Raw genomic sequence first — 27,709 nt, 5'->3', positions numbered from 1 at the left:
CTCAAAGTCTGTACAACCTCCCGGCCAAGAGCCCTGCCCCCATCAAAGCCTGTCCTTCCCCCGTCAAAGCCTGTCCTTCCCCCATCACAAGCCTGTCCTTCCCCCATCACAACCCTGTCCTGCCCCCATCACAAGCCTGTCCTTGCCCCTGACCTGAGAGGCCTACTGTCCTGCTCCCAGGGCGGCACCGTCACATTTCACCACCTCGCCCATTGACACGCCACCCATCACCCCAAGATGAAAAGCTGACCAGCCTAGACCAGGGCAACACTTTTTCAAAACTAAAAGATTTCTCTTGAAAACACACCCATTAGTGAGCCCTTCTTAATCAGACCTGGTTGGTACCAAGGACAGAACACTCTGCAGTGATAACGTTTGTTTTATAACATAATTGCTGCCTCTATGAAACTTGAGATATTGTATGCATACATATTTATGATCTGCCTTTATAGATTTATATTTTCATTGTACTTTAAAAATTACAGGGTATTAGAAATGCCAATTTATTTCACATAAATGTGTGGTTAAAAAAAAAAGTAAAATCACAGAAAAGCTGATGGATTCCGTTATTTCATAAACGCCACAGGCCCTGTGAGCTGCTCAGCAAGGCTGAGAGAACGTCTGTGCTTTGGACTTTTTATTCTTTGGGGAGTAGTGTCTAAGCCGGTGGGGGCCTCTGAGGCCGTTCCACAGGAATTCCAGCTTCAGATGTTGAGAGAGGTCTTTCCAGACCCAGCTGTTACTTGGGAAGGTCATCCCTTTGCGTATGACTGTTTATGTATTTTTCTAATTCTCTGCAATTCTGTCTTGCTTCTTCTGAAACAAACTCACTATATATTCCTTTTAGTTCTATAATTCATTTTTTTTTTAGCATTTCTTGGTGTCCTTTTTTTTTTTTACAAATGAACTCTGCACGTTTGTATTCCCACAACAGACTTAATCCATTTTCACTTAAAACATGCATTACAGTCGTGCATCTCGGAAGACTTCTCATCATATTCCCATATTAGACTATCTGTGAGATACTCGTCAGATCTAGTTCACATTAAAAAGAAAAAAAGTTCAGTGATTTGAAATCCACATTGGTACTTTCTTTTGAATTATGAATGACCTTATCAAAAAAGTATCTTATGACATGACTTTGAACATAATTTAGGTCAAGAAAGTAAAAAAGGAAGCTAATGTGTATTGACTGCTTACTAGATCCACGCATGGTCTAATTTAATCCTCCCCATGGTTCTCTTGGTCCCTTAAGAGCCATTAACCTCACTTTACAGTTTTCAGATGAAGAGACGGGTTCTGAGACGAGACCCAGCTTGGCCGGGTGTTGGAATGTTAGTGACTCCAGGTGCTGGTCGCAGCCCAGTGGCCTTTCACCACATCCTGTACCTCGTTCTGCCTGTGAAACATGGAGACTCACTCAGGAAAGAACGGTCAGAAGTTGGGTTTCAGTTCTGTTTCCGTTCACCAGCATATAAAAGATACTTCATTACCTCCTTGAACGCAGCAGTCCAGTCGTGGACACTGATGGGCATTTGTAAGAGAAGTTTATAAGCGTCGTAGACCGTGTGAAGCTGGGGGGCAAAGCAATGATCTGATCGATGAGCTAGAAATGTGGGTTATATACCTGAACTGTGATTATATATATACATATTTAATGTAAGTAGCTTATATACAGTTTCCAAATACCAATAACAACAGCCCAAGATGAGGTGGACCAAATTAGGTGCAGAACATAGACCAAGTACGCAACTGACCAGTAAGGGCGCGCTAGGGTCTCCAGCGTGCTGATGGAGGCCCAGTGCGGCCAAGACTGCGTTAATACGGGTGGATGCTGGTCAGCTTTCAGCTGCACAAAATGAGATACAAAGAAGCTGCACGTGTTCAGAGGAAAATAATCGGGAGGAAACACGGTGAAAAATGCGTGTCTCCTGCTCCTGAGATAACTGTTCTGGGTCTCGATCTTCAGTTCACCTGGATTCGCAGGGCTGCATCTAATGGTGGATGAATTGCAGCGTATAGATCAGAAAATACCTAGTTAATTGTCTCCAGGAAGGATGAGGAACTTAACCCCACGACCTCCCTCTTCTCCTGGTCGACGTGCCGTGTAGCTGTAGTCGTAGTCATCTTGGAGGGGTGTGGATGGCTTCACGCACGATCTCAAAAGCTGCCCTGTACCTGCCGACCGACGCTCATCTTATCGGACGAAGAGTGTCATCCACACGCCCTTCTGCCTTTCTCCCCCCAGCACCCGCTCACGTTCCAGTAAAAAAAATAACAAAACTCCCTTTATTTCAATCTTGACCACTCTGTTTAACTTCTGTGCTTTATTTTTAATTTTATCACTTTCACTTTTGTGGAAATACAGTTGACACACAGTGTTATGTGAATTTCAGGTGCACTGCACAATCCTTTGACGTTTGTGAAGATCATGAAACGATCACCTTCATAAGTCTAGTAACCATCTGTCCCCATACGAAGGGATTACCGTGCTGCTTCTGCTGTGCACACACCCCCGACTTACCTATTGTGCAGCTGCATTCATCCCCCTCACCTGTGTCTGCCCCGCCCCCACCTGGCAAGCACACATCTGTTCTCTGTATCTTAAGGGTCTGTTTTGATTTTGGTTTGTTTGCTTCGTTTTTTAGGTTCCATATATAGGTGAGTTCATACAGCATTTCTCTTTCTCTGACATATTTCACTGATCGTAGTACCCTCAAGGGCCATCCATGTTGCAGCGAATGACAAGGTTTTACTCTTCATGGCAGAGCAACATTCCATGGTACATACACACCACATTTTCTTTATCTGTTTGTGTATCGGTGGACATTAGGTTGCTTCCGTGTCTTGGCTGGGAACACGAGGGAGCATGTACCTTTCTGAATTCGTGTTTCTGTCTTCTTCAGGCAGACAGCCGGAGGTGGAACTGCTGGCTCGTGTAGTGGTTCTAGCTTTAATTTTTTGAGGAACTTGTTGCTGCTTTTCATAGTGGCTACACTTATGTTTTAAAACATGTATGTTGTTTCATGTAAACATGATTGAACTATTCATACTTCAACTATTAACTTATCTCTGGGTTTGTCATTTTATGGTTTGCCAAAAGGAGCACAGAAAAGACAACACGCAGTGAAGCGTGGTCTCTCCCACCATTTTACCAGGGTTACTGGTTTAAAAGGCATGTGAAGTGTGTGGTCGCTCTCCCCGTGACGAGAGATGAAAATTTCACCACCCCTCTGCTGCTGCCCCGTGTAGGTCTCCAGTCTCCAGCCCCCGGTGTCCCCACTTCCTAATGATGTGTGTCTTAAGCTTTTGCTGTCAGAGGAGCCGCTTCTCTCATGAGTGGGTTAGCCTGGGCCTGGCGAGGCACAGAGAGACCGCGTGCGGTCACACAGGTGCAGCGCTTCAAACCTGAACTCCTGGGGAGACGGGAGACAGGCCACCGCGGAAGCCACAGGGCTGCGTGAGGCCACTTGGGACCTGGTGCGAAGGCCCAAGAGACTGGGTGAGACTGAGCAGCAGCCTCGAAGCCCTTGAGAGACAGAGAGGAGACCCCAAAGGGGCTGAGAAGGTGCTCAGAGGAGAGTGAGGGGGCCAGAGCGCACAGGTGCCGGCGCGAAGGCGGTGGGGACACTAAGGAGAGACGCGGGACGCGGAGCCCTTCAGAGGGGGCAGAGAGGCCCGGGAGGAGGGGCTCTGAGACGTGCCCAGAGGGCTAGCGCGCGGGGCCAGGCTGTTAATGGTTGTACTTACATGCATTGCTTTCCGTCTGTTGGGATGGTCTGTGGCCGCTCCCGGCCACAAAGGGCCAGCCAGGAGATGCCGCTGGCGATGCCACTGATGGAGAACACAGGGCGGGCACGTTTTACGTAACGGACGGCGTCGGGGGCTGACGTGGTCTCTGTGCAGGCCTGGTCTGACTCTGGACCTCAGTGTGGGAATGCAGAATAAGTGGCTTTGAGCTACAGGACCTGGGGATGCAAGCCAGGGAGACACAGCACACCCAGACGGTGAGGACCCCCTGCTGGCTGTAAATATAATCCTATTTGGTCTCAATGTTCATGTTTCGGGTTTTGTTTTATTTTTTAAGATTTTCTCCAATAGTACATGGTAATCTGAATAGAGAAAATGATTGTGCAGTTGACAGATCATTGGACGTTTGCTGTGGTGTCTGGCAGAAGGATGTAGCCACGATGAATCTAAGTATACACTGAGAACACGCTTAGATGATCCGCCCACAGAAGCCAGAAATGGAGGAGGAGGAGGAGAGGAACTAGGGAAAGGTGAGGAATAGAGATGGGAGAAGCTCCAAAGGGTCGAAGCCTTATGAAAGGAAAGAGCAGGTCACATGTGAGCCGCGTGAGAGCAGAGCTGGGGGCAGGGCGCGGTCGGGGAGCGGCTGGGGAGGTGCGCGGGGCGGGGGGGGGTCCCAGGGAGGGGCTCCGTGGATGAGCAGCTCCAGCGAGTAAAGGGGCGACGGATGCAGGAGTGTGGGACTCTCACCGTCATGCCCGGTCCCTGCACGACCCTCTAGGACTGTAGAGGAGGTTGGCGTGGAGAGAAGTACCTGCAATTATTCATCATTTTCTGTTAATTCTCTTATAACAGTAACTTGCAGCCATAACAGTACATAAGACTGGAGGCTTAGATACGCCCTTTCCACCTACCACTTCCTTTATTGGTTCCCTAGTTCATTTGTTTCCCAGTCCTTGTGAGACCCTGCTCTGCGTCACGTGCCATCTCGTGCTGCGCTGGGAACACGAGAAAAGGCAGATGAAGTGAGAGCCTGCCTCCATCGTGAACGCGTGTGTTCTCCAGTGGAAACACAGAGAAGCCCTAAATGAATAAATAAAAATGTATTTTCATGTGTTGGCAAAGTGTTGTAAAATAAAAGTGATGCAGTAGTGTTTTTCAAAGTATTAAGAGTGACCCATTTTGTTTCGTAAAATTGACTCATTGGGTCACAGCTAACATTTTTAGTGAAATGCTACAGTGGATTAGAACGTAACAGGACACGGTGCATTGTGTGCATAAACTTTCCTTTCTCGTGAACCCTCTCCTCTGCACCCACCACTCAGCGGGCGTGTGTGTGTGTGTGTGCGCGTGCGTGCGTGCGCGTGCAGGGTGCCCGTGTTTTGTATGACCCTGGGGTAAAATGACGAGACTGAGGCAGCCGAGCTGGTGCTAAGGAAGGGCTTCCCCCAGGCCAGGAGTCACCTCCTGAAGGAGATGGTCTTAGAGCACAGACCTGAGTCATGAGAAGGACTTAGATTTGTAGATATCTGGGGACTGGAGTCCAGGAAAAGGGGCCAGTGCGTGCAGAGCCTGAAGAAGCTCGACGTGTCTGAGGAAGATGAAGGATGGTCCTCGGCTTTGTCTTCCCCAAAGACTCTCATCACCTGCTCCAGCCTCCCCCTGCGCTGGGGGTGCTCGGGGCCCCAAGGAATAAAGAAGCTCTGTACTGGGAGGTGGGTGGCGAGGAGCCGGCTCCCATGACTCTGGACGCACGAGGTCCCACGATCTGCCCTCTGCCGGCTGGAGGCCTGGGAGAGCAGGTGGGGTAACGCCATCCAAGCCCAGAGACCCGAGGACTGGGGGGCTGATGGCGTGCAGCCCGGTCTGGGGGCAGGAGAAGCCGAGGGGAGAAGTCCCAGCTCAGCGCTGAGCTGGGAAAGAGGGCCGTTCAGTGGGCTGGACGAGGCCCCACGGGGGAGGTGGTCTACTGTACTGAGTCCACCGACTCCAGGGTTGACCTTACCCCGAAACACCTCAGACACGCCCAGAAAGGGGGCTCCAGCCTGTCAACCTGACGCATAAAATTAACCGTCCCTTGCTCCCTCCACCACGTGGCCCGGCTGGCTCCACACCCGCGAGTCTGCACACACACACACACACACACACACACACACACACGGCTTCTTGTTTGCATCAGAGAAAGCAGCATTAGTTCGACCCTCTCATTTTAATTGAATTTAAATACATGTTTAACATTCTTTCTAAAGAAAAGAAAAGTGTCCACAGTCTGAAATTTTCCACTCTTAACAAAGCACAGGGGGAACCTGACAGTCATTGCACTAAGTGCAGGTGGTTTGCAAGACACTCGTTACAGCAGGCGCCTCGATTCCTCCTTCAGCGACGTCTTCCGAGAAGCGCCTGCGCAGAGTACTAACCGTGGACGCGGGACCCTGTCTCTTCCCATAAACCTATTAATTCTCAGAGTGGCTTCATCAGAGATTTACAGCAGGAGGATTTAACTAGAACGGATGTGGCAAAATAAGTTTCCCGTGGGAGGGACGCTGGGTGACCATCCTGGTCGGGTCCCCGCGCGGTTTGCCTCTGTGATGATGTCAGGCTGGCACCGGGGCCGCAGGGCAGGAGGGAGCTGTGGGTCAGGGAGCCGCTGATGCTGTAAATCCTGATCCAAAAGCCCGGCAGAGGCTGTGAGGAGGAGAGAGAGACCTTTTAACGTGCTAACAAATCTTTTAATACCTCGTCATCTCCTCAGAGCTGGTGAGTTTGAGGTCAGGTATTTGAAGACCAGAGGAGGAGGGGCTTCACCATCTCCCTGCTGAGAACCTGGGCAGGAACACTTGGTTCCAAGTTAAATGCCAAGACTCACCATCTCTTTTAAGGTGAAAAAGAGTTCATTGATGATTTTTTAAAGTCATTTGCAGTCACGTCCAAGCTATACCAGCATAAAACTTTAGGGAGATTTGAGTACATAACTTGTGCTTATGGGTCTGAAATGACTGCCGTTTGCAGAGAGAACAGCCTTGTCTGTGGACCCACACGTCCAGTCAAAAAACAAAACAAGATGAGCTTTGTGCCATCGGAAAGAAAGCTTCACCGTGCACCTTAGCACGAGCCGCATCCCGTCCGCTCCGCTCACCTGCGGCACCTACCTGGGAACCGACAAGTCACTTTCTGCATTTAAAAAGCCTTCACGTTCTTATGATACCAAAGCCCAGTCAGTCTTCCGTCCTGGGCGTGCTGCTCGCTGTGGGGCACAGCGCTGCTGGTGCCGGCGGCCTCCCTGCCAACCACGGACGCCTGAGGCGAGGCGGCGCAGGAGCCTGCGTCCCACAGGCCCCGCATCCCGTTCCTCCTTCATTCTTCTCCCTTCCTTCTTTTCTTCCCTCTTCCTTCCTTCTTTCCTTCCTCAGAAGACTTCCCGCTATTTGAGGTTTGCGCTCAAATGATTGTCCAGGTTCAGACGTGAGTAAACGGCTCGCGACAGGGACGTGACGTGAACAGCCGTGAGCTGATGACCAAAGCAACAGTAACGGGAGGGGAGGGGACAGCACCCACATCAAACACGCAGCGTGATCTCATCACTTCATCCGCCCACGCAGATGCAGGGCTCCGATCGAGGACTCTGTCACGATTCCTTCTGCACATTTCCTGGATAGACTTACAAACAGAAGTAGAAGAGCCAGTGGAAGGGAGTCAGAGACGTTGACAGGAAAGCTGATTCTTGCGGGTGCTCACTAAGTCTCCTCAGATCCCAGCTTCCCCACCTGTGAAACACACCGCAGTCGTGGTCCTGAGCATCCCCAAGGCTGAGTGATGAGCAGCTCAGACAGTGGGCCTGGGGCCCTGAGCGAGAAACTGGAGCATCGTCCGTTCACACGGCTGCGGTCGCTTCCGTCCGAGGCTGAACAGGCTGGTTCTCGGCTGGTTGTTCACAGAATGGTTTACCCACCAGGTGGCACATCCAGCGGGGACGTTGAAATGTTTGCATAAGTATCAGTGGCAGTCATGAGCGAATGAAGCCAGCGGGACGGTTGTCGAGCGTTTCTGGGCCTGGGTCACGGGTGCCCCCAGGTGGGCTTGCTCCCTCCCTTCAGTGAGTGCTTCCCTTTCAGATCTCGGGTGGTTTGCTAACGTTTTACAGTGAAAATACCGACTATAAATCCAGCTAAAGGTATCGGTTTAGATACCGACTATAAATCTCATAGCCTCAGAAACCAGGCTATTAAAAATCAGCTTTCCCCCCTGCTTTCCCAATTTTATGTGCCCATAATTTAAACAAAATTCTATTCTCCGTGCCTGTTTCTTAACCGTAATAAATACTGTCCTACCCGTAATAATTCTAAAAACACCCTGCCCTTCTTATCAGGCACAGACTCCATTTCAAAATCTCCTTCAAGAAAATAGTAATTTCTTAATAACGTACGACTGAGTTAGGTGGTCAGGAGCGTCTGTACAGCAGCGCGGCTGGACGTCGGACCTGGGAGTCTGTGTTCAGGTGGAAGAGCCGGCTTCCACGTGGCCACAGGGCCTCCACTGTCCCCCACGTTCAGCACCGCGGGCGTCATCACTGACGTTCGGTGGCACCTGTTCACCTGGGTGATTTGAAAACCTGTTAAACACGCCTTCCTGAGACCTCGCCGCAACGCTGCTCGCCTGTGATGGCGCAGGATCTGAGAAGGCAGCGCGGCGCTAAATGGTGGGCAAAGCACAGCCGCAGGGACCACAGACAGTCCGACGCCGTGGACAAGAGGCTGGAAGAGGCGGCGACGACTGCGGCAGGTGCTGCCATCGGCATTCTCCGTGTTTGTGAAAGTCCCGTGAGGCTCTGTCCATCGTGAGGGTTCGCAAGCGAACGCGTGGCCGAGGTGCCCCCGGAGGAGCCCACCGTCCCTGCTGCCCCGCCCAGCCCGGCCTTGCCCAGGGCGGGGCCCCTGCACCCCTGCATCCTGCCCTGCATGTCCAGCCTGGCTTCCTAGAAGGAGCCTTTCCCCAAGGAGCTCACTCACCTGGCAGCAGGGGTCCCTGCAACGTGGGAGGCGTTGGACTTCCTGGAGCTCGGCGCCCCTGGGACGGCCAGGCTCAGGAAGGAGTCTACGGTACGTCCCCGAGGAGCCGTGATATGCGGCATCGGATTAAAATGTTCGTTCACAACAACAGACACCACCCTGCTCTCTGGGAATGCACGTTTTTTAGATCGGCTAACCGCTTTCTGTAGGTAATTTGAAACTGTAATTATGGCAGTGAGACAGCTGGCCCGCGAGCACAGGAGACAAAGTGGACGCCGAGAGGAGAGAGGGGTCGTCAGGGCCCAAGGTCACCTGTGAGGCAATCAGAGGGCAACACGGTCCATCCTCCGAGCTTACATGTGAGGACACGGAGGCCATATGTTTGAACTAATTTACCTAAATTACCTGGCTTATTAACGGGAGTATCTCGTAATTTACAGTCTACACGTTTTATAATAAGCCATGAATCTCTCCTTCAAACCATCCATCAGAACTAGTTAAACAAACAAAGGTGTGATTTCGCTCAGGCCAGGAATGCAGATTATGTTCCGCGCAGTTTATTTTCCATATTCTTCATGTGCTTGCTTATTTTTAAACCACTCACAAAAACAGTTCGCAGATATAATCACTTTTTTTTTTTTTTTTTTTTTTGCATCGCCTTCACTGGCTCCTGTGAGTCACCGGTGTAATTCTAAGAAGGCCCCAGGACAGGCATTTTCATTTCCTGCCAGACTTCGTTTTACAGGAAACTCCCTTCCGCTTTGCCTTTAGACTGCCAGCCTGATGCCACAGGCGGGACCCTCTCCGCTGCCGCACGGAGTCCAGGGCAGACACCCCCAGAGGGTCTGAAGTCGGGTCACCCCCTCCCTTGAGGGACCTGGATACAGACTTGGACTTTACCTGCCACAAAACTACGGAAACACCTTCCTGAAATCAACAGTTAGGTTAAAAAGATAAGCACAAGAAAGGAGAATGAAATACAGCAATCAGGCGATAAGAACCTAGCGTAAGGGGCTTGGGAAAGTGGGGGACACTGTGATGGGCGGATGACAAGGGGCTTCCACTGCCAAAAGTCTTTTTTTATTTCTCCCTCTTTTACTTTTCATTTTAAATTCAATCTAAGATAAAACTGTTTTGGTGTCATTTTTTTTAATTTGAGTAATTATTAGATGAATTAAATTACTGTTTCAATCATGGGACCCTTATTAACCTGTGCTACTGACGGCTCCATAGAAGACTTTGCACGCAGACAGCTGTGAAGCTGGTCAAAACGCTGCAAAGGTGAGGTCAGGTGTTCACAGCAAGTATGTCATTCACTGCGTCTGAAATTACATCAGGGCTCCACGCTGAGTTAATGCACAGCTTAGTGTTTTCCCGTCAACATATTAGACTCAGACAACCCATTCTGGCCCATGAAACTTGGAAATACTGGATGTAAAACAAGAGGTGAAAAAAGAAAAAAAAAATTAGTCTTTCAAACGCATGTCGGAGGTGGCAGTGACAGGATCAGAATCAGCTAAAGACCAGAGCAAAGAAAACTCAAGGTCGGGTGTCACCAACCCCGGAGGCGGTGTGTCCCCCGGGGTGGCGTCCCGGGTGCCGAGGTGGAGGACTTGGCCTGTGATGAACGTGTCCTGCGCTGGCGACGGGACGCGAAGCTCACTCGGACTCTGGGGAAGGCTACAGATGCGACGGAGTCCCCATGTAAAGCCAGCCATCGGAGCAGCCACCACACTGGCGGATAAACAAAGAACTGAGGAAACTGTGTCACAGGTGGAGGCGAGGAGGCTTCACAGCACAGGCTTGCACGGCTTGGAGAGAGGAACTGAAGGCCGCTCTGCTGCATGTGCGTATGTCACCCTGACCACAACCCCATGCTCTCAGGAGTTCAGCAAAAAATTTATAGTATCTAAATGACAGCCCCGAGGCTACCCACCATTTTTTTAGTACAGTGTTAAGCTCGCAGCAGTTCTGAGTGGGAAGGACAGAGATTCCTCACACTCTCTGCCCGCCACGTGCACAGCCTCCCCCGTCAGCAGCACCCCCGCCAGATGGCCCATCTGTAGCAGCTGACGGGACCTGTCACCATCACCCAGCGCCCATCCTTACACGCGGGGCGGAGTGGTTTCGCTGCCCTGAGAACCCTGTGCTCCACCTGTTCAGCCTTCCCCAAACAACTCCTGGCAAAACTCGTCTTTTCCTGTCTCCATAGTTTTGCCTTTTCCGGAATGTCATAGAGTTGGAATCACAGTCTGAGAGTAGTTTCGAGAGTAACTGCTTTCACTTAGCCGTGTGCATTTAAAGTTCCCCTGTGTCTTTTCGTGGCTTGACAGCTCGTTTCTTTTCAGCTCTGAATAATATCCCATCATCTGGATGGACCCCAGTTTATGTGTCCATTCACCTGCTGAAGGACATCTCCGTTGCTTCCAGGGTTTGGCAGTTATGAATAAAGCTGCTGTAAACATCCGTGTGCAGGTTTTTGTGTGGACATAAGTTTTCAACTCCATCTGGTAAATACAAGGAAGCATGATGCTGACTCATGGGGTAAGAGGACATGTAGTTTTGTAAGAAATTGCCCGTCTCCCAAAGGGGCTGAATTCCCACCAGCCACAACGAGAGTTCCCGTGGCCGCGTGTCCTCGCCGGTGTGTGTCGTGGTGTCGGGCCTGGGCCGTCCCCAAGGTGCCTCCGTCTCTGCTCTCTCCATTTGCATCTCCCTGACGACCTCCTGTGCTCGCAGGCCATTGGTGCATGTTCTTTGCTGGGTTATCTGCTGAGCTCTTGGTCCCGTTTTTGGATCAGGTTGTTCATTTTCGTGTTGTTGAGTTTTAAGGGTGCTCTGTATACCCTGCCTCCAGTGCTTTATCAGATGCGTGTTTTGCAAATGTTTTCTCCCAGGCCATGGCTTCCTTTTTATGCTCTTGGCCAGTGTCTTTCAGAGAGCAGACGTGTTTGATTTTAATGAGGTCCAGCTCATCCATTCTTTCATTCATAGGTTGTGCCTTTGGTGCTGAGCCTGAAAATTCATCGCCAAACCCAGGGTCATACAGCTTTTCCCCTCAGTTGTCTTTCAGGCTTGTTACACTTCTGCACTTTACGTTTAGGTCTGTGATCTGTTTCAAGTTCATCTGGTGACGGGTGTAAGGTCTGCGATGTGTTTTTCACATACGATGGACGTCCAGTTGTTCCAGCATATTCCAGAAAACACTATCTCTTCTCCATTACATCCCCTGCTCTTAGGCAGAGGTCAGTTGCTATGTTTACATGGGCCCGTTTCCGAGCTCTCTGTTGTGTTCCACTGATCCGTTTGTCTCTTATTTCATGGACACCACACTGTCCTGACGACTGTAACTTTACAGCTAGGTCTTGAAGCTTGGCAGTGTCAGTCCCCCGGCTTCATTCTTCTCCTTCCACATTAGTTTTAATTTAAATGATCATGGGCTGGTGATGACCACTGACACCTAATAGGATTACGTGTGAATTATCTCTAGAGGAATTCCCAAGGAGACATCGCAAGGAATCCAAGCATGCGTGTGTGCACACATGCATAAGTTCACAAAGACAAGCACAGCTACACGAACACACTAAGTTACTGAATTACAGGGAAAGCCAGCATGTGCCGAAGCCAGCAGAGTGAACTGCAGGGTCTGCCTGGTGGAACTGACAGATACCCGAGTTACCAGCCGCGGAGGAGAAACGGAGCAGGTTTAAGGCACTTAATTCATCAGAAGAGGGAGTTTAAAGGACGATGAAGGAAAGGCTATCAAAATTGAGTGGTTTTGAGAAAAAATAAAATAGAACTTCTAGAAATGAAAACCACTAACTGAAAGAATTTCAAGGAACAGGGTAAACCACAAGTTCAGACCCCGCTGGAGAGAGCGTGGGTCCACTCTGGTCTGGCCGCAGCCTGACCTGAAGACCACACCATTGACTTGCTGGCACTCTGAGACGGCAGTGACAGAGGCCGTGTGCCGTGAGATTGCATCAGCGGGATGGCCTGTTTTCTTTCAACCATATATTTTTTCAGAGTTGAATGAATAGTGACCACCCGTGAATTAAAGCTTGTCAGATGACCAGTTCTATAATAACTAAATTGTATTAGGAGTCAAAGCTCCAAAAACCCTCCAGGAACTCAATCTAAAAAATACTAAAAGTTTAAACAGAAATTTAAGGTGATTTCTCACAGGTCAATTCTTAGGCAGAAAATTACAGGAAAATGAGAACTAGCATCCTCTTCTCAGAAGGACGCCGCTGGAGAGGGGTTTTGCTCTGATGATGCGTCACTCCGTGAAACATGATGAGACCTGTTATTTTCAACAGGTCTTGACCATGATGCATTACTTGTAGGTACCTTCCTTTTTTTTTTTCTTCTTTTAATCGAGTTGTAATTGATTCACAATATTAAATTAGTTTCAAGTGCACAGTATAGTGATTCACAATTTTTAAAGGTTATGCTCCACCCAGCAGGTGGTTGGCAAAGTCAGGGAGGACGAGTGTGTGGTGCTGCTAGTCCCGAGACCACCCTTAGAGTCCTACGTACTGCTGGTCTCCAAGCACAGGTGCACACAACCCCAGGACGGAGGAAGATACTGTAATTTTATCATTGTTTGTAAAGTGTTAGTTCATTTAAAGATGCATGTATCTTTTTAAAATGCATAGTGTATTCACAGCATTGTTTCAAAAATATATTTACAAATAGAACTACATGGTTTGGCTCCTCCAAGTATTTACTGACGTGACACCAGAATTTTACTCTGCTCCCGTCAACTTCACTGTCACCGGAAAAGGCCTTATATGACCGATTAAAGTTTGTACGGTGTTTTCTTTAAAGTTTAAGCAGATGTTTGGCAAAGTATCCGCTGTTAAAAATGAACTGCAGTTGAGGTGAGTAACTGCTGCACAGTGTACCCACTGACGCCTGAAACGGTCTCTGCGAAAGACCCCCACAGGCTCTCTACGTTTAGCCTAGATCAGGCCGAGCTGTCTGTCAGCCTTCTAAGTCAAAAGCGTCTCCCATGAAAAAGTGGCTGGTGCAGCTTGCCGCCCACAGTCACACGGCACGCTTCTTCCGAACAAGTGGCATCTTTTGTTTTGCACTGGGGCGCTTTTCGAGTCCCTCACGTTGCCTTACGTGGACTGTTTTAAAGATGTGTGCTCAGCAAGGATAACTGTCATTGAAACCGACCGTTTGTTTCATTTAAATGATCAGTGCAGCCGTGTAGCGTGAGGGACGGACGGGCATCCCGCGGTGCGGCACGGCTGGCTTGCTTCGGCCTCAGCCTCCCGCGTTGCTTGGCATCACCGGAGCAGCTGTTAACGCGGGGAAAGGACAAACGGCATTCTGGCGCAGTCCCAAACGTTGTTTTCACCATGTGAGGGTCTTGGACGCAAACAGGAATCCATGGGCCATACTTTAGAGCCTCCAAAATATGCTGTTGTCCACACATCAAAACCAGACTTTATTACCAAGATAACGCGACGATGAAAACGCTCCCATACAGAAAAGCAAGCGTGCCTGTTGAGCCGTGGCCGCCGTTCACCTTCACCGCAGAACACTGCGGCCTCCCCAACAGCCTTGCAGTCTGAGTCCCTCTTCCGCATGCATTCTGTATTGTTTTATATTCTTGCTAAGAGAGCCGGTGTGTACTGATGAAAACCACTTCTGCAGCTGATACTTGCCTCATTTAATTCCTGGACTACAATGGGCCGTCGTGAAACACTGCCCTTTATTTTGAATTTTAAAACCAAATGCATTGAATTTTCTCGTCGGACAGTGACTGTTTTGTTTAGTGGCACCCTCAGAGTTCAAAGCAACCCTCAGGTCCGGCTCACCGTCGAGGCCAGCGTGCACCAGCCCTGCAGACAGGAAGACTCCCTTCCCCCTGAGGTGTGCGTAGGGTTGCTTCCTGCTGCCTCTGTTGGCTGTGTCCATCACAGAAGACCAGGCAGGAGGAGGGCTCTGTCTGAACGGTTGTCAGCCAGACCCCCGAGGTGGTGCACGCCGCCGCGTTGCTAACTGTGAGCTGCAAGGTGAATATCAAATGTTACATCTTTCCTTTTTCATTCCGCGACAGCTGTGCTTTTTTTGTTACTGAATGCAGTTAAGGAAAGTGATTACTGCGACAGCACAGGAAATGAGTTAGGCACAATTTCAATAATAATAAAACTGCCGTCAGGGGGATGATGGCGTCAGCCTCGTCCAGCAGCTTCCTGGGAATGAAAACAAGAGAGAGAACCGAGGGGGTGGGAGACAGTGTGTTCCACGCATGTATCATACTTATGATCACACGTGAACTCGGCAGATTGACTCAAATGTGGTCTTCACCCCACAGTCTGAATAATTCATGCATTTAAAGCTTTATGTTCGCTTCTCTGGGTCTGAGCACTCGTATTTGAACTGTTTCAGTTCTCTCTTGAACATGCGGAAAAGTATGTTTTATGCTCGTCCCTGCCCAGATACATCGGACTCGCCCCTCCCTCCCCTCGCCGGGATTTCTCCGCTGCTCTGCAGTTGCGCTCCCTTCCGGCTCTTCCCCTTGGAATCTCTGCACCGCCTTGTGCAGCCTGGCCTCCTCCTGCCCCGAAGTAAGACTTCTGAACTCATCCTACTCACTGCTGCCACCGTTCTCCATAAATTTAGTAGGTGACCAATTTTTTACCCTCAAAATGATGACTCTCTAATCCAAACCCAAAATGACCTTGTGAAATGTTTAAAGGCGGCCTTTTCACCAGCACCATTAGTCACTGTTCAAAGGCTTGTCCTCCTAAAATCAGTCGGTGGTTTGCAGAGGGCATCGCTGCTCAGATTGCACACCCGGGCCATCTGCCGGACGACGGCGACGTGAGAAATGTCTTTAATGCCGTGTTTCAGGACTGCTGTGCACGCAGGGTGTACAACAAAGTCCTTCAAACATGACTGACCTGAATTTCACAGTGACAATAAAGGCATAAAAACACACTGGCCATTAAGAATGCATCCTCTGTGTCGCACGCCCACACTGCACTGTGACACACACACGTTCCGGCGCCAGGCACATCCCGCTAGCGGTGGGTCCTCCGTGAGCGGTGGGTCCTCCGATGCTACGTTCAGCTTCATTTCAGCCTTTTCTGGAGCCAGGTCACACATTTGGGCCATTTTGAGTTTGGGGTGGCACAAAGCCTCTACGTGGTTTTTCAGTTTGCCTTGCTTCTTTTCACTTGTAAGTGTTTTCTGTTTTGTTTTCGTATAAGAAGTTCGCGTATATCCAGATGTAATAACATCACCGTTTTCCGAATCATTTATCCTGGCCTTCTGGAGTCTAAATTACGGTTCCATCTTTGAACATAGTCCCTAGTATCATCCTGCAATTCATGGCCCGTGAATTATTTGCAACTACAAAAATGAGAGAACATTCCTTACAGCTGTGTTACACACATGTGGGCGGCGTCCACTGGGAAGTGATTGAAAACCTTCCCCTTCACATAGTTTTATGTGTTGTGTGCTCACCTGCTTAGTAAATGGGCACCATTAGCCCACATTGTTCCCTACATAAATTTGACAGGAGCGGCTGCCAGTGCGCTGTCAGCGTGATAGGTGAGGGGGACGCGGGTACGGGAAAACGGACCACAAGACCAGTGCCCATTTCCTGGCTCCCTTTCCGTTCAGCTGGCAGTCCTTTGAGAGTTACCTGCTGCCAGCCTGAGCTTGGATCATCTTTGAGCCTCTTACCTTGCAGTGGCCAATTCATAAAGTATCCTTGGAGGCTAGTTTCAGGGCCATGACCTGGCTTGTGGGTCCGACGACACAGTGACGCCCTCAGTTCTTCAGTGAGTGCAGGGCAGCTGCTGTGAAGCCCGAGGTCCCTGGTGATGGCTTGTCAGAGGGAGCCGACCCCTGGGGAGGCTGGCCGTGAGCTTGTTGCAGACGACATCCTCTCCATGATGCGTTACTGATACTTGATGCCAGTGTTACATGTGTGCTAATACACCTGCAGGTCAAACGTGGCCTTCGAAGCGCTCATTCTGTTGAATTGTGCGCGCCGTGCCCCGGTGCCTCCTCTCTCCCTCCTCAGGGCACCGGGAAGTGCCCTCCTTGACTTGAGTGGACTTGATTTTTATCTGACTTGGACCCGGCTCCCATCTCCCAAAGATACAGCCCACGGGACCATTAAGCAAGTCACTTTGACTGACTCCCCAAATGTTCTGTTTGTTTCTAGCGTTTTAAAAAATTTCACCACATTAAATTATTATGTTCTTCTTTATGATTCGACAGCAAGCATTTCCCGAAGCCTAAGAGACGGTTTCTCCTTGTTATTGGTGCCCAGTTCACGGGGGAGTATTTTACGAGAATTTTTAAAAAATCAATTCTTATGTCTTTTGTCTACTTGATGAACCTTCTGAATTTAATGTGGGTTAATTTAAAAACCATGAAGTGAAACTAAAGTGAAGGCTGTAACTCCTGGAATTACACATTTCTCCTGCATTCTTAAAGGGGTGCAAGGTTTTATTCAGTTCAATGAACACATAATGAAGTTCTCCTTCATCAATGCACAAACAGAGCAGATCAATGCCACGGGTAATTTCAATATTGGATTAATAATCACTGCTCTGCTTCAGAATTGCTCACTGGCTGTGAATGTCAGCTTCTCCCCAGAACTCCCTCGTTGGCGGGTGTGTTGACCTCTTGGAATTCTTTTTTTGTTTCTTCATAAACACCAGGAAGACAATGAGATTTATTGTTTTCACTTTGAGTAAGTTAAATAGACGTAAACTAGGAAGAGCTGGGGTGTAAAATGTGAAACTACACGATGAAATCCTATGTCCCAGGTTAGACGTGTCTCCACGTGCCCTTCTGCTCGGTCCCGGTCTAAGATCTTCGCTGAGTCTCAGGACCTCAGCTGTCTCCTCTCTTCAGCCCGTGTTCCAAGCTGCACAGGGAAGCAGAGAGGCGGAGACACATACAGCAGCTTGTTTAATAAATTAATCATGTGACATGAAAGAAATACATTCCAAACTTTTCTGAAATTCTTCAATGAATATCTATCAGAAGGTTAATTATCTTTTTAAAAATCCTTGTCAAGTTATCTCAAAACTTCATCAACATTTTAATTTAATTAGCATATCTGGGGAAGAAGGCAGTTTGAACACACGTATGGATGAATATCTCTTTTGAAGAGGAATTATGAAGCAATGCAGAAAAATGCAACTTTAGAACTTCAGAGTCTTGACATAACTGTATTAAATAAATAACTGATAAAACTCAGTATTTCCAAATGTAGGCATTCATGTCCTTCAATGTGGTGGGCACTGTACAGGGGAAGAGTGCTGGAGTTATATTTGGCATCAGTAATTGATAGTACCCTCGGCACCGGCTTCTGCAGTTTTGAAAGATGTTGCAGGTAATTGGAGGGTGAGGTACTGGGATGAAAAGCAGAGAATTTGCTCCAAAAGACACACGTCCAATTGTCAGGGACGCCCCGGAAAACACAGCTGTCCCACCTGCGGTGGCACAGAGACGGCCGACGCTTCCAGGGGGCCAAGCGGAATGCTGATCGGAAGACAAGTCGTTTGAGCCGCCTTCGGGAGCAATGGTGGTCCCACCCGTTGTGCGCTGGCCCCCTCCCAGGGCTCCCCGAGAGGCTGGGGCCGTTCCGACAGCAGCCGTGCCCCTGCCCCGCCTCTAACCCCGTGGGGACCTGGCTCTGCGCTGCCCTCCCCACGCGGGGGCCTTTCTGTCTCCCTGTGCCTTCCCTTGGTTCCCCTGTGCTCAACGCTAGCATTTCTCTTGTTCATTTTTGTGACAAAATGTATCTTTTCATGTCTTTTATTCTCTGTGTCTATTATCTTTACTGTCAGATTTTTGTGTTACTAGTTTTTCCCCTCTCTTCCCTTTTCCGCAGTTTGCATTTCTCAAGCTGTCATGTCTGACCCAAAGCTCTCCCCTGTTCGTGCTTTGTTTGCGAGCGCTAAGTCCAGTCTTTATGGAAATCAGCCAGGAGAGGATGAGCGAGGCGGTGCCCGCGGGGACCTCCGAGTCCAGCTCCGAGTCGGCGCAGCAAGCCTGGCTGTGAAGAACCTCATCCTCACAGAAAGAGGCAGTCAAGTGACAGACTGTGATTCCAGGCGCGGCTGCGGGTACCAGATGACCACGGCTACGCTCTTACTTTGTTTACCCAAGTTCATGCCTTTCGTGGTATGCTCTGAACATAGTTCCTCAAGACTCTGATTTTCTCCAAAGATTTTAATCATTTTATTTTTTATTGAAGTACAGTTGATGTACAGTATTGGTTTCAGGTATACAGCACAGTGATTCAGTGTTTTTCCAGGTTGCAAGCTATTGGGTACAATTCCCTGTGCTATGCAGTGTATCCTTGTTGCTTATCTGTTTTATACAGTAGTTTGTAAATCCCAGACCCCTCGATTATCCCTTCCCCCTCCCCCTCCCCTCTGGTAGCCACAAGTTGTTTCTTATATCTGCAAAACTGTTTCTGTTTCCTGTATTACAAGTGTCAGTCATTTCAGAAGACACTTTTCTCCCATGAAACATACTCAGAAGAAAGATAATACACACATTCTTCAGGCGTGGTCCTTTTAATCCTTGTGTTTGAAGGACTAATTGAGATACTTTCAGCACTTTAACGATTCAGATACAGTAGTTCATCTGATTTAGGGATTCCTATTTGTCTGCTTTACAGAGAAAATGGCTTTTTTTGTCTCCTTTGAATTTTTTAATTACTATTTGCTTTCTTTCTCACTGCTACAGTCATTATAAGACATTTGTATCAAACTTGTCCTCAAAGGAACTCAAATCATATTTCAAACTTCAATATCAAAGAGACATTGATCTTCCCAACGCCCCGGGGAGGAGGCGGCTGCCGCTCGGTAGGTAAGATAATGAATAGGTGTCGTGCTGTGTCTCACGTGGAAGACACTGCGCCGGGAAAGCAGGGGACACCAGACGTAACACGTTCATTATTTCGATTGCAAAAAGAAATTTTGAGATTTTACCACCTATTCTCTGAGATAGTTATCCCCAAAACAAGCAAGAGCTCAATCTTGTCTCTTACAAAATCCACAGCTCTGAGTGGAAGCTGTTTCCAAAGAAAGCAAGTGTGTCGTGATTCTCAGGAGGGATAGTGGGTCCAGCCCGTAAGTGCAAAGGACCGCACACTTGGTCCGGGCGTTCACACTCCTGTGGGCTCTTCACGCAGCACCTGGGGCCGGGCCGGCGGGAACTGTCACCCTAGTGTGACCGATGAAGAAGCCAAGGTCAGAGAGGTGAAGGCTGCCCCGCGGGCGTGGGCTGAGGTGTGTCTGTTCTCTCCCTCAGTGCAGTGCCCGCCTGCCGCGCCCCCTGGCCTGTCCCAGGTCTGTGCACCGGCGGTCTGTGCATGTGCACGGCGGTCTGTGCGCTAGCAGTCTGTGCATGGCGGTACATGCACGGCAATCTGTGCACCAGTATCTGTGCACGGTGGAGCCGCCAGCCAAGATCCACCTTAGCTGCCTTACCTGCACTTTTTGATTTTTAAAATACTGTGGTTAAAAAAAAAAACATAAAATTTAGCATCTTAAGTGTACCGTTCAGTAGTGTTAAGTATATTCGCATTGTTGTGAAACAGATCTCCAGAACTTTTTCATCTTGCAAAACTGAAACACTGCACCCAGGAAACGGGAACTCCCTACTCCTCCCTTCCCCGCCCCACCCAGGGCACCCGCTGCTCTGCTTTCTGTCTCTGAATTGGACTGTGCCCTGAATTGGACTGTGCCATCGTGCCTGGCTTGTTTCACTGAGCACAATGTGCTCGATGTTCAGCCCTGTTCTGGCCTGTGACAGACTCTCCTTCTTTTTAAGGCTGAATTATTCCTCTGTGCGGATACATCTCGTTTCCTTTATCCATTCATCCACCAGTGGACTCCTGGGTTGCGTCCACCTCTTGTCTTTTCTGAGCCATGCTGCAGTGAACGTGGGTGTGCAGATGGCTCTTAGAGACCCTGATTTAAAGCCTCCTGGATGTATACCTAAAAGTGGGATTGCTGATCACATGGCAGTTCCATTTTTAATGTTTTGAGGAACCATCAGACTGTTTCCAGAGTGGCTGCACAGTTTTGCCTCCACAGCAGCAGTGCACAAGGGCCCCGTGCCCCCATCTCCTGCGAGGGGATATCAAGGGAAGCACCTGAGAGCAATAACAGTGAGGAGAGTGACTTGATGAGAGCAGGGATCCCAGGGAAAGAGCGCGTGCAACGCGGCGTAACGTGCAGAAGGGAGGGCGTGACTTACAGAGACCAGGAGAAGACACGGAGTTTCAGAGGGTGAATGGCCGCTCAGATTTTGTTTCATATCAAGGACTCTGCGGGGCTGCTTCGGTCTCACCTTTGCTTCAGTCTCAACGCTGGATTCCACCCCCCACCCTTTTCTCTAGATCAGAGAATCCTTTTTTTCCCCTGATTTACGGGAGTTTTGCAGAGAAGGTCTGACTCTCATGGACAAAACAAGAAAGGAGGAAAGTTGCCATTAGGTTTCGGCAGGTTACTTCAAGGAGCAAGGGAGGCTCACGTTTGACGGACAGGCTTCGTCGCTCAGAGATGCGTTGGTGCCTCCAGCCCCATGTGACTAACTCTGAAAACATCAAAAGCAGCTCAGAAAGACGCACCACCTCGGAGTGGAATAACGGGGGGTTTGCGTGCAAGTGTGTATCTTCGGGAAAGCCTAAAACTCCTCCTCAAGAGACTGTGGGATAGAAAGAAAGACGCGGGAACTAAAAGAAGAGAAAAGGATGCTCGGAAACTTGAACACGCAAATGAAGCTCCTGGATGGAGCCAGGCGAAGACACTGAGTCTGTCAACAGCCCTTTAGAGATTACACGGATGAGGACTGCTTGAAATTAGACAGAAAGACTGAATCAGAAAATGGAGACTAGACTCTGGTCGATCAGTTAAAGAAACTCACTGATACTGTGTTACATTGATACAGTGTGGTCTTGGCGAAAGAACAGACAAACAGATCCATGGAACAGAATCCAGAGCCCAGAAGAGGACCCACACAAATATTCTCAACGGATGCTTGACGGAGGAGCAAAGGCATCCTTTCGTGGAGAAAGGATGGTCTTTTCAGTAAATGAGGCTGGAATGACTGAATATCCACAAGCAAAAACAAAAAGAGAGAGACGGAGAGAATCTCCAGGCAGATCCTTCACCTTTCGCAGGGAAAATGACTCAAAATGGATCGTAGACCTAAAATGCAAATTAATAAAACTTCTAGAAGATAACAGGAGAAATGCAGGTGACGTCGGGTTTGGCAGCGCGCTTTCAACTACAGCACCAAGAGCACAAGGCATCATAAAACATCTGATGTCAGACTTCACTAAAACTAGAAGCTTCTGCTCTGTGAAAGACATTGCAGCAGGAACATAAAGATGGGAGCACACTGGGAAAAAGATCTTTGCAAGACGTGTATCTGATGAGGGACCGTTATCCAGGTTATACAAAGAGCTCTTCAGACCGAGCACAGAGAGGACAGGCTGCTCAGTGAGAATGTAGACCAAAGACCTGAACGGGCTCCTCCCCAGAGGAGATACGCGGGGGGCGAACGGGCTCGTGGAAGCACTCTGGTCCTGAATGCAGAGTAACACAGTGAGGCACCACTGCACACCCACCAGAATGCTCAAAGCCAAAACACTGACAAGATGTGGAATTCCTCGTTACTGGAAATTCAAAATGGCACGGCCACTGTGGAAGACATTCGGCACTTTGTCGCACAGCTAGGCACAGACTCACCTCGCTGTCCTGCAGCTGAGCTCCTTGGTGTTTACCCAGATGAGCTGAAAACTTATGTCCACACAGAAACCTGCACGAGGATTTGTTCATGATTACCAAAACGTAGCCAGCATGGAGAGGCCCTTCAGTACGTGAAGAGGTAAGCCAACTGTGGTCCATCCAGATAGACAGACAGTGGAATATGGTTCAGCTTTAAAAGGCAATGAGCCTTCGAGCCCTGAGGAGACCTGGAGGAATCCTAAAATCGTGTTACTGAGTGAAAGAAGCCAACTGGGAAAGGCTGCACAACGTACGATTCCAACTATGACATTGTGGAAAAGGCACAACTATAGAGACATTAAAAAAAAAAAAAAAATCAGTGCCAGGAGCTGAATAAAGGGAGGAGGGTGGCTAGGTGGGGCACACGGGATGCGGGTTTTTAGGGCAGTGAAACGCCTGTGTATGATGTCACATCACAGCAGGGACGTGTGACTTTGCGCATTTGACAAAACCCACAGGACGCACGACATAGAGCGTGAAGCCTGATGGAAACTGGACTTTAGTTAATGCTAGTGCGCGTGACAAGGATGCACCCGTGTTGGTCAGCAGTCACAGCAAAGGCACCTCTTCAGTGCAAGATGCTGAAAGGAGGGGAACGGGGGGAGGCGGGGCGGGGGGTACCTGGGAGCTCTCTGTGCTTTCTGCTCAGCTTTCCAGTAAACCTAAAGCTGCTCTAAGAAATTAAGTGTTTTAGTTAAAAAATAAAAAGGCTTTAAAGGGAAAAACAAGGCATATTTTCCAAATATTCTCTACGTGTGTGAAGAAAACCAAATGAACACAGAGCTCGCAGGTGAAATGAGGACTCCCCACGCGGAGCGGGCATCTCTGCAGTCTGAGCATTCACAGCCTGAGAGTGAGACTCAGACACTTCCGCTGCAACTGCACACGTGGCCTGAGCTCATGAGGAGTGTGTAACACAGCAGTGCAGAGAACCCACCAAGAAGGAGTTGTCCCCTTGGGAAGGGAGAAGAAACTTCCCGAAGAGTGTGGGGGCCTGAGCCACGCACACTGGAAGCGCTGGGCTCCCTGGGAAGATGGCTGGAGACGTGGGGAAGGAGCCGGAGGGACCACTTCCCTCCATCGCAGCGGCCGTCTCCCTCCCGGGAGAGAGGCGCTCATGTGGCGTGGGGCCTGTGAGCTGAGAAGAGCCCTGACCAGCCAGGAAGACAGTCGGGGCGCAACCAGGTGACCCAGAGCGGCGCGGACGCTCCCGCCTCCCCGGGGCTTCTGCCGGTCCCGCCGCTGAAGGAGCAGCGTCCGGGGTGCGGGCCAGCGGGGTCCCCGGGTCCTGGGGCCGGAGCGGCAGGCGGCCCCGCTCACCCGCAGCCGCGGCGGGACCCTGGCTGAGTCTTCTCCCCCGAGAAGTAGTCTCCACTGACCTCTTCTCGGTTCACTGCTCTCAGCTACGGGATGCTACGCTGGCTCCCGGGAGGTCTGACAGGTCGCAATTCCTAGGACAGTGTGTTTGGAGTGTAGATGGTGTTTGTGTAATTCTTGTGGGGATACCGTTTCCACTTTGTTGGACTCCCGGGAAGGAGTGAGTGTGCGTGTCGGATGAAAGGCCCACTCCTGCCTGACCATGACTGAGGTCTGACCTGACCGGGCGGGGCGTCTGCGGCAGCGTGGCCACTGCTGTCGGCCGCGAGCCGTGGTGCAGGTCCGTGACCTAACGTTTGCCTTGCTGCACGTCGGGTGCGTTCCCAGGTCTCACCGACAGCACCTCCAGCCACGCTTAGTAATGTGTTGTAAGGTTTGTGCTGAATTCATAGATCAATTCAGTGGCATTACATTTTTCAAACATTTGTTTCCTGTTTAGTAATTTCGTTTTAATCTTCATTATTTCATTTTGGGTAGACTTGGCTGCTTAAAAATTTCAAAGTTGTATGTAGTCTAAACAAGAGTGTTCTCTTCATGGGGAGAATGGAAGAAGAAAGGAAGAGGAGGGATTCGTGGCGTGTCTGTGACTTTCCAGAAGCTGTGTTTGTGGGCGTGAGCGGAGAAGGACCTACAATCGAAGGTGAACCGTGTTCACCTCTGAACGTTGGGACGGCAGATGGTCCTTCTCATTCGTGTTGGTCACTTTACCTCCTGACTGTCCCACAGTCAGTCAATGAAAAAATAAATAGATGCAGCTGTTCCATGTGAACTGCCCTTGTCTCTTTTCCTTAATACTTAGAATATTTAAATCTTAAGTGATTAAATTTTAATTTACTAAATTAAACTTAACAATAATTAATAATAAAGTAAATGATCAATTAAATTTATCAAAATTTTAAATTTATTAAATTAAATAATTTATTAATTTTTTAATTTATTAAATATTTAAAATACATTTTAAATTTATTAAAGTACTTAATATTTGCAAATATTTAAAATGCTTAAAGTTTTGAGTATTTTGGAGTGTGTGAAGCAGAGCAGTGCTGTTTGCAAGCCTGTCTCTCAGAGGGTCTGAATCCATCTCATCGACGTCAGCACGAGGCTGTGGTTGGGGGGGACAACCAGACGGAAGGTGCCCCAGGAATGTGCCTTTTTTTTTTAACTTGTAAATTGTTTTTAGAACAATCAAGAGAAAACAATTTTGTGTTTTGAATCTACTTTTTACACACACACACACACAAAAAGCTTCAGTCGTTATCTCTGAGAAGTATGTGAGTCAGACTGAATGCCAGGTCCGTAGGACAATCAACAAAGGCTTAAATTAACCACATAATTTGGATCGTTGATTTTTTTTTTTACTTAAAATAACGTAATTCCCACACATAAAAATGCCTCATTCAACTAATTTTGGTGATGCAGAGAGTTCCACAAAAGTGAAGTCTCTAGATGACTGAAATGTGTGTTTTTTAACAGCAGAATCTTTATTAGTGTAATTACTTTATCACATTTTGAAATCTGCTTCCTGATACATTAACGAGCTTCCCTGCTGCGTCGTTCGAGTCCATAAGTATAAACACGATTTCAGTGTTTCAGGACGACCGAGAACCATCAATATTAGGATAAAAATGTGTAGTGTCCATTAAACAGTTCTGACACCCAGAGTCAGAATGCAGAAGACGTGGCTCAGAACAGCTGTGCTGCTTTGTGAAGTTCTTCCTGTGGTCCTCGGGGCCGTGTTGGATGTCTTCTCTTGTCACCCTCTCCTGGCCAGGCTCCCACGTTTCTGTACCCAGCAGCCGCGTCTCACTTTGCTGCTCACGCTTTACTACAGGAGGTTGTTTAAAATCTAAATCCAGGTGGCAGCTCCCTGGGAAGCACATTGGCTTGCCTGAGGTGGACCATGTGCCTGCCCCTCGTGCAGGAGGGGGGGTCTTCTGTTCCCACAGCCAGGTCCCAGTGTGCCCGCACCCCGCTTAGTGTGAGCACCGCTCCTGCTGTACTAACTCTAAAGTCATGATAAGGTGTGTTGCTGCTTCCTTGGTCAGCTGTTCACCCAGTCAGAAGCACTGAGAGAGGGACCATCATGGGTTCATCAGTCAGCGTGCCGTGTAACAACCACACACTTCAAGGGCGTATCAGAGGAAGCATTTACCTTGTGGGACTGGGGGATCAGCTGGTCTCAGCAGGGCTCGCACGGGGGCCTAAGTGACAGGTGCCCTGTGACCAGGCCCACATGTCTTTTGTCCTCCCAGAACAGCAGGCTGGTGGGTCTTATTCTTCTCTTGGAAGTGACAAGGGGGCATGACAGCAGCCAGATGCAGGTGACCTCCTTTACAACCCAGGCTCTCACCTGCACATTGTCACCTGCACCCACCACCGGTTGACCAAATCAAGTCAAATGGCCAAGGCCCAGTGAAGGAGTGACCTGCCTCCCAAGATGGAAACTGCAAGATTGCAAGCAAAGGACATAGGTCCAGTGTGCAGAGCCCAGCAGAACTGGTGCCACTAGTTCAGTCAGCCACACATGGTTACAGCCTCTCTATACTCCTTTCCTGTGTGGACAAAGCCTGATGCCCACCAGACAAGACTTGAAGGATGCCTACGTGAGGAGCCCTTGGCCCACAGGGCTCACATCCCCCCGCAGCGCTGAGCGATCGCACTGCCTCTTCCCGCCCGGAGCCCAGGCGTAGGACTAGTTGGCTGGGACTGGTTGGCTTGCCCTGACCGCACTCAGCAATGGTTACACAAAGTCAGTGCGTCCTTCCAACAGGCAGTGCTTTCACTGGAACCGTGTAGCCGATCTTGCATCTAACTAGGAGAAGTAGTGATTGCCTCGGGCGTCAGCGCACTCACGCATCCCGGCACCGCCCGAGTGTGCGAACGTGCTTTCTCCCCGCCACGCCGGTGAGCGAGCCGCGACCTCAGCTCCCTTTGACTGACGAGGTGGAGGGCACAGGAGGCGTGACTGTCCCCCAGCAGAGACATGCGTGACACTAACTGCTGGGACGTGAATGGCCTGATGTCCATGGCGCCCGGGTGGAGCTGGCGGAATACTGAGGCACGTGTGAGCCTGCGTGTGTACAAATGAGCCAGATCGCGCCCTTTTGCCCCGCCTGCCTGGGGAGCTGGCACTTTCTTATCAGCAGAGATGTGGGCGCGCTGCCTTCAGCACCACCTGCCTCCCCCGCCAGCCTCTCCTGCTGTACTTCAGGGACACGGAGATCCTTGGTTTACCTGCTGACTGACCTGGCCAACAGCACTGGAAGGCGTGTGCATCGTCCTTGGGACTTTGTGACTCTTTGGTAATTGTCTGCCGCGCCACTGCGCTTCTGTGCTGGGCTCCGTTCCGGGGCCGCTCCTCCTGGGAAGGTCTCTTTGCTCTTCCCACGGGCGATTCTCTTCATTACATAAAAGTGTCCTGAACGTTCATCAGCATCTCAGAGTCCCGGTGATCTACTTGGGTTTTAAAGCTCAGACTCAGAGGCTGAGATCTGTAGATGCCAAAGCCAAACTGGAATCACTGTTTCCAGGAATTGCACCTCCACTCCTTGACCTCCAAAATAAGCAAGAAACCTCCACCATCGCAGGCCAGGCCATGAGGCCCCCACTGGCCAGGCCCAGAGAATCCCTCCCTCCCTCCCTCCCTCCTGTCCTTCCTCCCTCTCGTGCCCTTAGGGAACAGGGGACAACTGCGTGTATTATTCTGGGTCGCCCTGAACTCATCCTTCCGTCCATCACGCAGATGGGTGTCTCGTTTGCTGGTCCCTTCGCCCCCTGGCCTGG

Source organism: Camelus bactrianus, chromosome 26 (genome assembly GCF_048773025.1).
Source record: "Camelus bactrianus isolate YW-2024 breed Bactrian camel chromosome 26, ASM4877302v1, whole genome shotgun sequence".
Lineage (NCBI taxonomy): Eukaryota > Metazoa > Chordata > Mammalia > Artiodactyla > Camelidae > Camelus > Camelus bactrianus.
Note: the sequence above shows the minus strand (reverse complement) of the source record.